The following is a 14,663-nucleotide window of genomic DNA, read 5'->3' on the forward strand; positions in this document are numbered from 1 at the left end:
TCTATCAAGAACCTTATTATATCACTGGGGAAATAAGTCTTATGTACATGAAAAAAATAAAAAGGCAAAGGATAGGGGTTAATAGATTCTATAGCTCAAAGCACTCTGATAAAGCACATAGCATTATACAATTTAAATCAGTGTTATTATCATGACAATAAATTATGCAGTAAAAGCAAGCTGTTCTTCAGGGAATCAGAAAGGAGGCACCAAAGTGATTTAGATGAGGGTAGAATGGCTTAAAGGGGAAAAATGTGTTTTGATTTCAACTTCAAAGGCTATAGTGGGCTTGGATGATCAGAAGGAGAAAGTTGATCTTCATCTTAGGTTTGATTCCCCCAGAAGTGAAGCCTGAGACAGGATTAAAGGGTGCAGAGTTTATTTGTGTGATGCCAGAGTAGGAAATAATGCAGGGAAGAGAAGCTAGTAAGCCTAGGAAGTGACTAGAACTTAATTCTACCAGGTCATTCAGGGAAATGGGCTTCAGAGTTATCCCATCCAAAAACAAGGGAGCTACGTCATTTATAGACCAACTACATAGAGTCATTGGTTGAAGACTGCAGGGGAGGGTGTTAATTTCTTGGCCATATAGAGAGTAGCCTTCCAGAGTTCCAGAAAAACACCCTCAAACTCAGATTTCTTGCATAAAACATAAAAAAAAAAGAACAAACTCATGTTAGGAAATAATGATGAATTTAACAGTTGAAATGAAAATCCTCTATTGAAGGATACCTTAGGTAATGAGGAAACAGAAACTTAGGATAACTAATCCAGAGTCTGGAGCAGGTCATAAGAATGTCTACTTAAATAAATGACTCTGTAATCATTTCTTTCTCACAGACTAGGAAATGAGAAAAGAAGGAGGTTACATTTTTCTTTTTGGGATTGGTCCACAATGCTATATTTAATATAAAATTGTTTAGTAGCATGAACTTTGATCTCAAACAGGCCAGGGATGAAGTTCTGGTTCTACTACTTACTAGCTATGAGAATTGAAAAATTTACTTCTATTTCCCAACTGAAAGGGGAACAGCACATCTACCACATGCTATATCTAGATATTTAATGTTCTCACTATCTATAATATTATACAGCTCATGATTAAGGTAATACAGTATCTAGCTGTTGGGCAGATAAAATATATTATGCTCACTTTGTTAAAGATGGTGCTGCCCATGTGGAAGCCTGTCACCCAGGTGATGGTATTGGTTGGTCTTCTTGCTTGGGATGGGCGTGATTATATTAATGAGTGTTGGGGGCAGGCTGTGGGCAGGCAGGATCCTTGTAGCCTGGGGCTTGGTTTTCGGACTAAGCCTTTCCCATCCTTTTTGATGTGAGGTGGTGCACTCTAATGAGGAATCCCATTATGCCTCAGGTAAGTGACTTTGCAGTCAAATGCTCTTCCACTGAGCTATACCCCCTCAGATAAGTGACTTTGTATCAGAGACTTCCTTGTTTGTATATTAGATTAAAAGTTTTGGTTTCTACACTATAAAGTGGGGCAGACTGGGAGCTTGTGCTCTCTCGGTTCCTGAGATAAGCATTAGAAAGGAGAGCTGAGAAGGCCACGTGGAGGAGGCCAGGAGAAGCAGCCCAGATGGTGGATTGCTGAGGGAGAAGCCAGTTTGTGCAGAGAGGAGATGGGTAACAGAGGTAAATAAGGCTGTTGAGGTAAAAACCTTTGGTTCTTGGAAACTTAGATAAGTCAGTAGCTTTGTGAGTGCTGAATGAGTGGGTTTTGGATCCCAGTGTGTGTTTTTACTTGCCCACCGGGTGCAAGCTTGGATTAAAGCTAATGGTTCACTAGTTTTGGGCTCCGTTGTTTCATTATCGTCTGTCCGAATCTAATGCAAACTTGCACGGGCCAGGCGGCTATGATGGTGGCCCTGTCTACTGGCTTTACCTGGCATATATTGTCAGTTTATAAGTGTTGGGCAGATAAAATATATTATGCTCACTTTGTTAAAGATGACGCTGCCCACGTGGAGGCCGTTGCCCAGGTGATATTAATGTGTGTTGGAGGTGGGCTAAAGGTAGGCAGAATCCTTATAGCCTGGGGCTTGGTTTTGGGATTAAGCCTGTCCCACCCTTTTTGATGTAGGGTGGTACAATCCCATCATACCTCAGAGAAGTGACTTTGTATTAGAGACTTCCCTATTTTGTATATTGGATTAAAGGGTTTGAATCTACAATATAAAATGGGGGCAGAACGAGAGTTTGCCTTCTTGGTTCCTGAGATTAATATTACAGGAGAGAGCAGAGCAGAGAGCAGAGAAAGGCCACGTGGAGTAGGCCAGGAGAAGCAGCCAAGATGGTGGAGTGTTGAGTGAGAGGCCAGTTTGTGCAGTTTGACGCTGGAGAAGGAAGGAGATGGGGAACAGAGGTGAATAAGTCTGGTGTTGGGCAGATAAAATGTATTATGCTCACTTTGTTAAAGATTACGCTGCCCACGAGGAGGCCGTCACCCAGGTGATATTAATGTGTGTTGGGGTGGGCTAAAGGCAGGAAGAATCCTTGTAGCCTGGGGCTTGGTTTTGGGATTAAGCCTTTCCTACCCTTTTTTGATGTGAGGTGGTACAATCCAATCATGCCTCAGAGAAGTGACTTTGTATTAGAGACTTCCCTACTTTGTATATTGGATTAAGAGTTTGGATTTCTACACTATAAAATGGGGATGGAGCGGGAGCTTGCTCACTTGGTTCCTGGGATGATTAGCATGAGAGAGCAGAGGGAGCAGAGCAGAAAGCAGAAGGAGGCCACGTGGAGGAGGCCAGGAGAAGCAGCCAAGATGGCGGAGTGTTGAGTGAGAGGCCAGTTTGTGCAGTTTGACGCTGGAGAAGGAAGGAGATGGGGAACAGAGGTGAATAAGTCTGGTGAGCTAGAAACCTTTGATTCTAGGAAACTCGGATAAGTCAGTAGCTTTGTGAGCACTGAATGTGAGTGGGTTTTGGAGCCTAGTGTATGTTTTTTTACTTGCCCGCCGGGTGCAAGCTAGGAGTAAAGACTATGGCCCACCAGTTTGTGGCTCCATTGTTTCTTTACCGACTGTCCGAATCCAATGCAAACCTGCATGGGCCAGGCTGCTGTGGTGGCCCTGGCCGTGGCTCCTGGCTCTACATCTGGTGAGCTAGAAACCTTTGATTCTAGAAAACTCGGATAAGTCAGTAGCTTTGTGAGCACTGAATGTGAGTGGGTTTTGGAGCCCAGTGTGTGTTTTTACTTGCCAGCCGGGTGCAAGCTAGAATTAAAAGATGATGGCCCACCAGTTATTGGCTCCGTTGTTTCTTTACCGACTGTCCGAATCCAATGCGAACCTGCATGGGCCAGGCTGCTGTGACAGTGGCCCCGGCTCCTGGCCCTACAATAAGTTTTATCCTTCACCCCTTTTGTCTTCCATCATTCCCTTTCTCTATTTTTCTCTCCTTCCTCTTTTCAATCCGTAGATCATTATGCCAGGAGATGGAATACAGTAGGAGATCACTTTCCCAAACAATTTAAGTCTAAAAACTTGAACAGACATTTAATATTACTGCTACTACTAATAAATAGGTAATGATAACAATAAATATTCAATAAGGTCTACCTTGGCAAAAGCATTACTAAACAGATGTAGGAAGAATGAACTCAAATTAAAAAACAGATGAAATAACTTCCCAAGCCCATAATTCTGCTGATGACAGAAAACTTAAACTTGCCAATTCAAAATTAGCTCAGTGATTTCTGTTTAATAGTAATCTTTTCAAAATAAACTGTATAGATTATGGAGAGTTTCCTCCATCCCCTTTCTCATTTTCTTCTCCCTTAGAATAAGTTCCAAGGGCACAAGGTTAGAGGAGAATTATCACTGTAGTATACTCTTTTCCAACTTGGCTGATTCTGTTATGTAAGATTAACAACAGCAATAACAATGAATGAATATAATTATACTGTAATTAAATTGAGTTATTTCATTTATAATTAAAAATAATTTAAATTATATTAACTGATGTTTACTGAACATCTATTATGTTTCAGTTGCTATTATAAATAACATATGTATTCTTTTTATTTTTACTTCAAGGCAGTATGGGAGATACCCTTTTTATTGATGAAGAGTCCCCACTGGTCATCAGCCTCTATTTTCATTGCTTCCAAGTGGAATGTTTGTGTCTCTGTCAGCTTCCAGGACTGGGCCACACTTGTCTATCTCTTTCCTTTTCACCTCAGCCCTAAGGACTCTCCAGGTCTGCTCTTAGGCACGTCCTCATCTTCTGAGAGCATTGGGAATTTTGGATGTTATCCCACATCACAGTAACTTATATGAGACTGAGCAACTCCTAGCCATCATGCTATGTAATCTTTTCTGTCCCTGAAGGCACCATGCCGGAATCAGGATGTATTCCTCTTCTTAGTGACGATTTCTAATTTCAACAAGGAGTTAAATACCACCTTATACTTGCTGTGATGACTCTTAACATTCAGAATCTATATAAATAAGGGTTTAGTCACTAGGAGATGGACATTTCCCAGATAGAAAGACCATCCTCCTTTCTGCCTAACCCTGATAAGAGTGGCTGTTCTTTGGGTACATAAAAGTCTGTAGATTTCTAGGTCAGGATGCTTTCTCCTTAATTTTTAAAAGCACAGGACTTCATTGTCCATGGGAGGGTTCTGCATTGTCTTTTCTCAAAGTAATTGTACTTCCTGAAGGAGAACTAGAAGGCAGAGTGCCGGTCACCTAAGAATGATTTTGAATTGGCAATGCAGGGGAGAAAAAATAATTCATTGGATTAAAAATTCAGTGGAAATGTGAATTGAGAATGGGTTTTATAAAGGAGAGACTGTCAGTTACACTAAGAAACTAATAAGCTGATTTCCATCCACTGGGACAAAGGAGAAGGAAAGTAGAATGAATCACCATTTTCCACTATAACAATGACAGTTGGAAGACTGTTATGACTCTTCCGATGATAATAATTTCCATTTCGATAGGTTCCTTTTCCAAGACGTCTAAAGTATTTTACAAGTGATTTTTGCCATCCATCCTTATGTCTCAAAGAGGAGAGATACAAATACCCGCGTCCTCATTTCATAAGGCGCAAATGTGTCTGAAGGTTTCTGAATGCACTGCCCTTTTTCTAAAGAAATTTTTAATAAGTTATACTGTGGAAACTGAAGCATTCAGTCATATCTGAGAAGAAAAAGAAAAGAAGACAGAAGCATAATATGTTGATACAAAATCCTCTACAAGTTCTTATTATCTTCTTTTAACCCATCTTTTGAGAAGGAGAAAATTAAAGGCTAAAATAATATTTTCTGTATATAGTCTATTGTGGCCTTTGATGAATATCAGTTTAAACCCTATAACATTTTGTCTTTATATACTTTTCTGATTCAGATGTTGTCCTTTCCTCCTTCAATTTAGTATATTTATCTTCTCTTTTATCTCTGCCATCATCTAGGATGGGATGAGCCTGCATTAGGAGCTCTGGCTCTATGGACATGCATTTACTTAGTGAGTGTGCATAATCTCAAGTATGGAATATGGGTTTACAAAATCATACAGCACAAGAAAGTAACTGAAGCAAATGCCCATTAAGAGGATGGAAATATACTGTAAATGGTGACAATGTCTCCAATTCTTTAGCTTTCTTCTAATTTAATACATGATTGCCCTAGGGTCTTGTCTTTCTCTTTCACTTTTCCACTCATTAAAAAATGGAAGATTTCTGGTAATTATGTATGGCAGCAGAATAATGCTACACAAAGATGTTGACATCCTAACTCTGAAACTGTTATGTGAAAAAGGGGAATTAAAGTTGCAGATAAAATTAGGTTTGCTAATCAGCTGACCTTACATAGAGAGAACAACCTGGATTATTTGAATGGGCCCAATATAATTTAAAAGTTTATTTTCATATATTGTAGAAGAATCAGAGGAGTCAGTGTGAGAGGAATGTGAAAGGAAAAAGACTTGACTGGCTGTTGCTAGCTTTGGTTTTTCATGAGCCAGGGAACGTGGACAGCCTCTAGAACCTGGAAAAGGCAAGAAGACATATCCCTCCCTAGAGCCTTAGGAAGAAATGCAGCCCTGCCTACACCTTAATTTTAGCCCTGTGAGACCCATTTCAGACTTCTGACTTCCAGAACTATAAGATGATAAATTTGTGTTGTTTTAAGCAACAAAGTTTGTGGCAAGATGCTACAGGAGCAATAGGAAACTAACCTGTTATGCAAAACATGTTCAATAACCAAGTAGAATAAGTAAAATCTCATCATTTACATTTCAAAATCTGAAAGTGAGGTGGGAGAATTAGTTTATGGGCTTGTTTCAAAAAATATAGTTAAAAATCATGGTGATAGCAATGCTCATATACCTATATCATTTTAATCCTAGTTTCAATCATTCACTTGTATCTGTGAAGAAGAGCATGGTGTTGGAAAAGGAATACATTGTTATTGTATGTGAATGTGCCAAAAGAAATTTGTAAGCACTCATTCTATAATAATAGTTATGCTAACACAGTGCTTTTTGCTTACTATGTGCATTGTTCTAAGCAATTTACATGTATTATCTAACTTAGTTTCACAATGTTCTATGAGGAAATTACTTTCATTATCTTCGTTTTATGAATGGGTAGAATAGACACAGAGTGGTAAAGTAGCTGGTTCAGTGTCACATAACTAGAAGTTGCAGAGTCGGGACTTGAGCTCTTTCTTAACCATTACAATGCTTTCCATCTCAAAAATACCGCCCCCCCCCCCCCGACTGCTGGATGTCCAGTCTGTTTTTCTGGTGTGTGTGAAGGCTAGAGTTAAAGGTAATCTAGAGTGAGAAAGCGCTATAAGAATGTGGACCAAGTGAAGGTCTGAGAAGTGCTTTGCCCCAATGTTTGTTTAAGGAACACTGTTGGGCAGATAAGTTTGTAAACTCTAATTTTTATGCTCACTTTATTAAAGATGGTGCTGCCCATGTGAATGGCCATTGCCTAGGTGATAATATTAATGACCTTCATGCTTGGGAAGGGGCTTGGTTATGCTATTGTGTACTGGAGGAGGGGATTGTCCCATGGAAAGGTTTTAAAAGGAGGAGCCAGGAGGCCACTTTGGAGAGGAGGAGACCACATTGTTCCAGGGGAGAAAGGCCACGTGGTTGAAGGGGAGGGGGCAGCCAAAATGGAGGCATGTAGAGGGGACTGTGTGAAGCTGGTGAGGTCTTTGATTCTAGGGAAAAGCAGAGAAAGTCAGCGACTTTGGGAACCCTGAATGGAAAGGAAAGTGTTTTTCCGCTGTGTGTATTTTCTCGCCCGCCAGTTGTGAGCAGAAATAAAGGATGGCCCACCAGTTCTTGACTCTGTTGTTTCATTATCGTCTGTCTGAATTAAATGGGAACCTGCACGGGCCAGGTGCCTGTGATGGAGGCCATGGCTACTGGCCATGAAAAACTATAGTAAACATGAAAAACTATAGTAAAAAAAATGAAACTGGAAGGATAGTTTTGAAGATGTCTGATATCTAGAATGAGATATTATGTTATATATAATTCGTTTTTAAATTATTGTGGTGGTGGTTGCTGTTTGTTTGATGTTTTTTGTTTGTTTTTGCATAGAAATGAGGCCATCAGAGATTTTATAGTAGGCAGGTTAATGTACACTGGCTTATGTCCAGGGTGAGGAGAGTTAAGTCAATGAGGCCTGGAGTTCATGAGAAGCCCATTATAATCTCAAATGAAAAGTATTGAGGATCTGAAGAAGGGAAGTGATGACTCTAACGGAGCAGAGGGGTTCAGATATAAGAAATACCAGGGAAATATAACTGACTTACCAGTCTTTTGAAAGGGAAGAGAAACAAGTCTGGATTGCTTTGAGCATTTGCGACCAGATGACAGGGAGACAGATGAACTGGAGTAGATAAAAAGCTCAGGGAGAAGCACTAGTTTGTGTTTGAGAACAGATGATAATGACTTTGGTTTCTAGGAGCATCTTTGAAAAAGAAAGGAGTATATACAGATGCGGTATCTTGCTTCATGAATGATAAGTGCCGGTTTATGATAGGCTTGCCACTGTTTCCATGGACTCCTTCAATAAGGCTGCCACTTTGAAGCTACTAATTTAAATTTCATTGATTGTAATGATACTTAGATCACATTAAAACATGCCAGGGTCTCACTTTGGTTCTTAGATATTCTCTCAATAGTTCCTAGGTCCTGCTGCTCTGCTGCCTGTCCACACCCTCAGTTTTAGTTTGATGAATGACGCACCCACTGAGATGAGAACCTCCTGTTATAAATAGACATTTTGAAAATTACAACCATCCTGTTGTGTAATCAGGTACAAAAACAAAATATGCACAAGGACTAGAATTCTCCACCCCCCTTAGAGATCTTCAGAGGTTCCTGAAGATCATTCGTGTGTCTACTGGGCTACACAGTCCATGCTCCTTACACACCTACTACAGATGTGTCAGACCCACCCAGTAGGCCATTGCAATATACTTTCCTACCACCCTGATATTACACTCTATGGACCATCATTGCTTTTCTCTGGAGGAGGTGGATGCTTTAAACAAAGAAATAGGGCTACATCCACCAGCTCAGCCTAGTGACTGTCCTACTGCAACCTGCTTCTTCACTTCTTATATCAACATGCTAAGCTGTGAATATCTGTAATGCTGCCTGGCAGTCTTCTTTCAGTTGACATCCTATTTCTATGTCATTTAAAAATTCATCATACTTGAAAGTCATAATGGATGTGTAAATTCTCATTTTTGTTAGAATCCATCATAATGCCTCATAATGCATTGCAACAATTACATTCAATCATTATGGGAAAGCTCTCACAAAGTTTATTATGATAATGTTAAATACAGCTTCTTCATTGGTCTTTAACCAAAGCAATTTTTTATGTTGGAATGTAGTTTTATGAAGCTTGTTGAATGCCAACTTTCTCTTTAGATCAAGGAAACTTCTAAATGAGTGTTTGGTTATTTGAATCTTTCTTGATCCCACTTGCCTCACCTTCAATTAAATTATTCTCTCTTTTCTTCCTCCACTAAATCTTCTATATATTTCTACTCTTGTGCCTGAAATGCCTTAGCTTTCTATTTCTATACATCTTTAATCTTCCCACTGAAGTATAAAATCTCTGAGGGCAGTGTGATTTGGTTCATGGATGTTGGAATCAGAAAAAGCTGGTTTTGTATTCAGATTTCATCAGATCTCTACAGTATGTGACCAAATCTCTCTAATGTTAATTTTCCTTACCTGAAATATGAAACTGGTGACAATATTCCATTTCTTATATACCTCAAACGTGTGTTATGCAAACCAAGTGAGAATGCTTTGCAGGCTGAAGGTGCTCTGGAAATCAGGTACAGAACTGAGATTCGCCTTCAGCCTATGTACCTTCCCCAGTCCAGACTTCTTGCTGATCCTGCCCTACTATTGCCCAGCATTAACATGAAATGTGTTTCTGTTATAAAATAAAGATTTAAACAGATATATTTGCATTTTTAGACACACACATAAACTCACACAGAGATAGATAACAACAGTTGCTTCTGTTGTCCTTCTTAAATAGAAAGAAGAACAGTATAAATAACTCCGGTATGCAAGTACAGTGATCCAAACCACTATCAGACCCTTCCCAAAGTCCGCTGGGAAATTAGACCTTATCAGTGTCAAGCATCAATTCACAATCACCACAACAAAGTGGCAGAAGTTGCTGCAGTGACACGCTCTGCTGCTGAGGCCAAGTCTCTGTCACAAAGAAATGGAGGACAATTATCCTGAGATTTAAGTCTGTATAGACAGCCACCTTATATTATTCAGGGCCAAAATTTTCACATTGTTAGAGCTCCCCAATGACTGTCTCTAACTCCTGCCCTCTCACTTCCTATAGTTCCTGTTACGTTAGACAGAGTAAACTGGGTCTGAACTTGGAGTCTAAAGAGCTCTGGAGAAGGGCCACCACCAAATTGCACTTGGTGAGTCTTGACAGCTTCTGGCAACCCAGGAAGCCTGGAGCTGTTGTCCCCCTGGGGCCCTCCTCAGAAATGACACATGTATCTCATGAAGATATCCTAGCCGGTAGCATTCAAAAATAAATAAGTCTCGCTATAGAGCATTCTCAGGTAATAAGTATCGAGTGGCTTCAGCAACTAAAGACATCAGCCTCTTGGGGATATGTTAATCTGCTTGTGTCTGCTAGGAGGAAGGTGAGCTGGCAGATGAAAGTCTGAGGCTGTCACTGCCTACAGGGAAGTGATGGGTGAACATCAAACCTCCACGCACATGAGCATCTCAACGCCTGGGTAGGAATTTCACTGTCAGAATCGGCTGATTGGGAGGGGGCCAAAGAAGAGGAAATACACCAGTGCAGTCACGATTCACACACCTCACTAGGCAACACAACTTTAAGGGTAGTAGTGAATTTTTATAGAGGGATATTGGAAAAATAAGTGCTGAGTTCAGAGCTCTACTAAGATAGACTCTCGATAAATGTTGTCAACAACTGAAATGATGCTTCAGAATAGTCCCTTAAGAATTCTGGCCACAAGCGAGTGCAGTACACTGGCAAATAATGATAGCACTGAGATGAGTATGCTTAGAAAACAGGGTAAAACATTCGTATGTAAGCATATCCCAACAGAATGTGTAATATTCAGAGTGAAGAAAGTCTGCCTGTGATGGCACTGTCACTGGAGCCAACCTTCTTGCTGTATTTACCAATCAAGGCCAGAATTTTACTTCTCTACTCCATTTCTTGGCATCTTTTTCAAATAGTAATTTGGTTGTTTCAGTTTCAAATTTTACAAATGAAAATTTTAAGGAAAATGGGAAGTAAAGCGGTTTTTAATTTTTCACATGACTGAACGCTGGGATGATTTAGAGATTTAAACTCTTAAACATGAACTTCTTAATAGTATCTGTTCATGGTCAGATTGGCTGCTGGATATAAAACTTTATACCTTCACCACCACAAAATAGCAATAAACATGTTTGAAATTGTTTTCTGTTCTAGGCCTTATGTTTTGCATTTAAAATGGATTATGTCATCTAATCATTACATTGACCTTCTAAGTCGGTGTTATTCTTCTCACATTATAGATAAGTAAACTGAGGCTAGAGTATCTAAATACTATAACAAGATTATATACCTATTAATGGGTAGAGCAAGAATTTGAACCAAATAATCAAAAATCAGAGTCTCCGTTTTTACGGTCATTCATTTATGTCACCTTTCTCTTATATAACACGTGTGATCAAACCTAGTCAGATTTCAAGCTGACTTCTGGCATTGCAGTATGACACACATCAACTGGCCATGCAGTGCTATGGGGTATATCATGCCTTCCTGAAAACAAGATCTAACCCATTAAAACTGTTCACCAGACAGGTCAAAAGCAAGCAATATAACAGAAACAACCTAAGGAACTTTAGTTATGAAAATTGCTATAAGAAAAATCAAAAGCTATATTATTGTTTTTTTTTCTTACCTTCTTAATTTGTCATGGTAGAATAAAATGTGTTTCTGTGAAGAACGAGCTATTTGAAGAAAGTGCATCCCCGACATATCACTCACAGGACATATACTGCTACATATTTCATATTTTTTTTTGTAATGTTGGTCCAATTCTGTATATTTTTCTCCACTTAGACCTATTTTTGTTCCATGGTCTATCTGTAAGTTTTATAATAGTGTTTTGTATTTTATTATATATAAGAATATCACTGTATTTGTAAGATCAGAGTCCTTACTTAATAAATATAGCTTGGTTTGTATATATATATAATAAATGATATACACATGTATGCCCATGAGTATTGAAGACAGACATGCCCATGCTTTAAATTGTGTGCAGTAAATTTTAGTTTTCTGCTATTTTCCGTTATAAAAATAAGCGTGCATTGTTTGAAAAGTAAACAAGACTCAAATTAACCTTACAACAATCTAATCAGATTAAGAATGCAGCAAATTCCTTTAATATGTATGTTGAAAAGAAATTCAGTCTTATACTAAAATGCTAATGATACTAGAAATATGCCTTATATTATAAATGTAAATTAGTTTGTATTCCTTTTTCTGTCTGGGAAAAAATGTGCTGAACGTCCACAGGGAAAGAAGCCTGACAGCCTTAGGAGAAGAACACTCCGGTGTGTGAAGTCCTGCTATTCTTCAACAGGAGGACATGTCACTGTCCTGTCTTTCTCAAATCTTCACCCAGCACTTCACGGAAGTTGCTGCTTTTAACACATTAAATAACACATTAAATAGATTGATTTGAACTAAGAGAGAGAGTCAGTCTCCTCTCATACCTCTCTCTCTCTCTCTCTCTCTTTCTCTTTCTCTCTCTCCCCTATACCCTCATCCTCTCCCCATCTCCTACCCCTCCCTCACCTTCTCTCCCTCCCTTTCTCCCTCCCTCCCTTCCTTCTTGCCTCAGCACACAAGCATACACCTATGCATATATTCATGTTTTCATGTTCTTTAATGGTAAAACAGATAAACACTTCTTCTGATATTTTTAAAAAGTATATGTTCATAGTATACAATCAGAAAAACGTAGGAAAAAAAATAGAAAGCATCAAATAGAACCCATAATCCCAAACCTAAAGAAATAAATTAGAAAAGCTTCTCTCTCTCTCTCTCTCTCTCTCTCTCTCTCTTTGTCACTATGTATTTGTTAAGAATATATTTACATTATTATATTATGATTATTTGTTTCCATGCACATGTTTTTAAATCCTATTCCAGTGTGTTTAATATAATTCTGAATTTCTAAGATTTTCTAGAGAAATAAACTGTTTTCTTTGTAGGACAGATATGAGTAGTGTCAGATGGACACCTGGAGGAAAGAGCAGGAGAACATTCCAGAGTTTTGTAGAAGAGAGCACTGTTAGAGACTGAACAGTAATGAGAGGTAGCTAAGAGATCTGAACTTGGCTGGCCAGGAGACCATTTGCTGAAAGAAACAAAACTTTTCTAAGTGCTGAGGAGTTGTAATTAAAGTTAAACAATGTTTAAATTCTCAGAGGGAGAAGCAGCCCAAGTGTGAGAAGGATACAAAACAAAACAAAACAAAAATTAAAACAATGGTATGAATTTAGATATCAATAGAGTTAAAATACAATAACAAACTTAATTAAATTTTACTTAAGAGTTTTTTCTATTGTGTGATCGGACTAATATATGTAAATCAGTATCTCCTTGGTAATTTAGTTATGTTAATTCAAATGTTATATTTTACATTTTTAAATGCTGAATTTATTAATACATCTGTGCTCCTTTTAGTTTCCAAACACCAATCAGCATGTTACTTGGGGCAATAGCTGGTACCCCTGAGAACTTTAAAATAAGGAAAGTAAAATTGGTCTCCAGGTCCTAAACTATAAAGTAAATACATCATGAACAATCAAAAATAAGCACAGATATATTCAAGCATTAGAACGAGTCCAGAGATAACAGACAGAATCATAGTCTGATTGAAGATTAATTTATCTAGAGAAAATAAAAAAGAGAAAGCAGCAGTTAATCAGCAAGCACTAGGACCTTAGGTAAAGGGGGAAGAGTGAACTATGCTCATATAAATCGACCCCTGGGGTGCAGAGTACCCTGCTTCAGGGATGTGACCTCATCTTCTGCATGCCGGGAATATCGACCTTTTCTGTCCCCATGTTCACTAATTAAATTTCTGATTATAATTTAACTTCTCATGCAACACTGCATAATCAAAGATTGAGGTAGTCAGAGCACATATTTATCCAAGTTGTTTGGCAATTATTTTACTGTCAATTAATATATTGACAGGATATCAGACTACACATATGCATACTGTGTCTGATGTTGCGTAGACAGTTTCTTTCAAGGCTAAGGCCATGTCCTAGATGCTGATTTTCTTAGTTTTATATTTATATGAACACACACACATAGGGGAATATATATCTTGCCTAAAGATGCATAATGGATGATCCATGACTTCTCTTGGGCACTCGAGAATTGACATCTTTGTGGCAATGCCACAGATCCTGCACCCTTCCAATGGCAAGTCCACACAGATATGTCCAGTGCTGCTGTTTTGAGCGTGCGTTCAATGGCTTAGGGAAATAAAAAAAAATTAGAAGGGAAAGGGAGGAAGATAAAAGTAGATTCATTGGAGACTGTGATCACAAAGGATAAAACTCATATGGAAGAAGTTAACCAAATTCCAGGAAGACAAACAATGAAAGATTAGATGCATGTAAGAACAGGGTCATATAAGATTAATGGCTATTCACATTGCACTAGCAAAGAACTATCAATTCTGCATCAGTTTGAGAGAAAGGGAAAGGAATGTCTAACATACCCACATCACTGCAATTCTGGACAAAAACTAATGATCATTTTGGGTAGTAAGGATGCTCGCATTGATAGTGTCCTAAGGCAAAAGTTTTCCCGATATCCCTGATTTTCAAAGACCTTTCTGAACCTTGTAATTAGATGATGCTTCATTATGTTTAACATGCCTTTTTAAATAATTTAATTGATTATAGTATGTGGATCCTAATTCATTAATAGCATTCCTCTGGCAATTTTATATCCTGTTACTATTCAAGCACAATGCAGTTTTTTAACCAGCAAAATTCTTAGGATAATTTACCAATATCCATTTCTCTATAAAGCAAGTTTTCACATAATGATCTGTGT

This window comes from Saccopteryx leptura, chromosome 11, assembly GCF_036850995.1.
Source record: "Saccopteryx leptura isolate mSacLep1 chromosome 11, mSacLep1_pri_phased_curated, whole genome shotgun sequence".
Classification (NCBI taxonomy): Eukaryota; Metazoa; Chordata; class Mammalia; order Chiroptera; family Emballonuridae; genus Saccopteryx; species Saccopteryx leptura.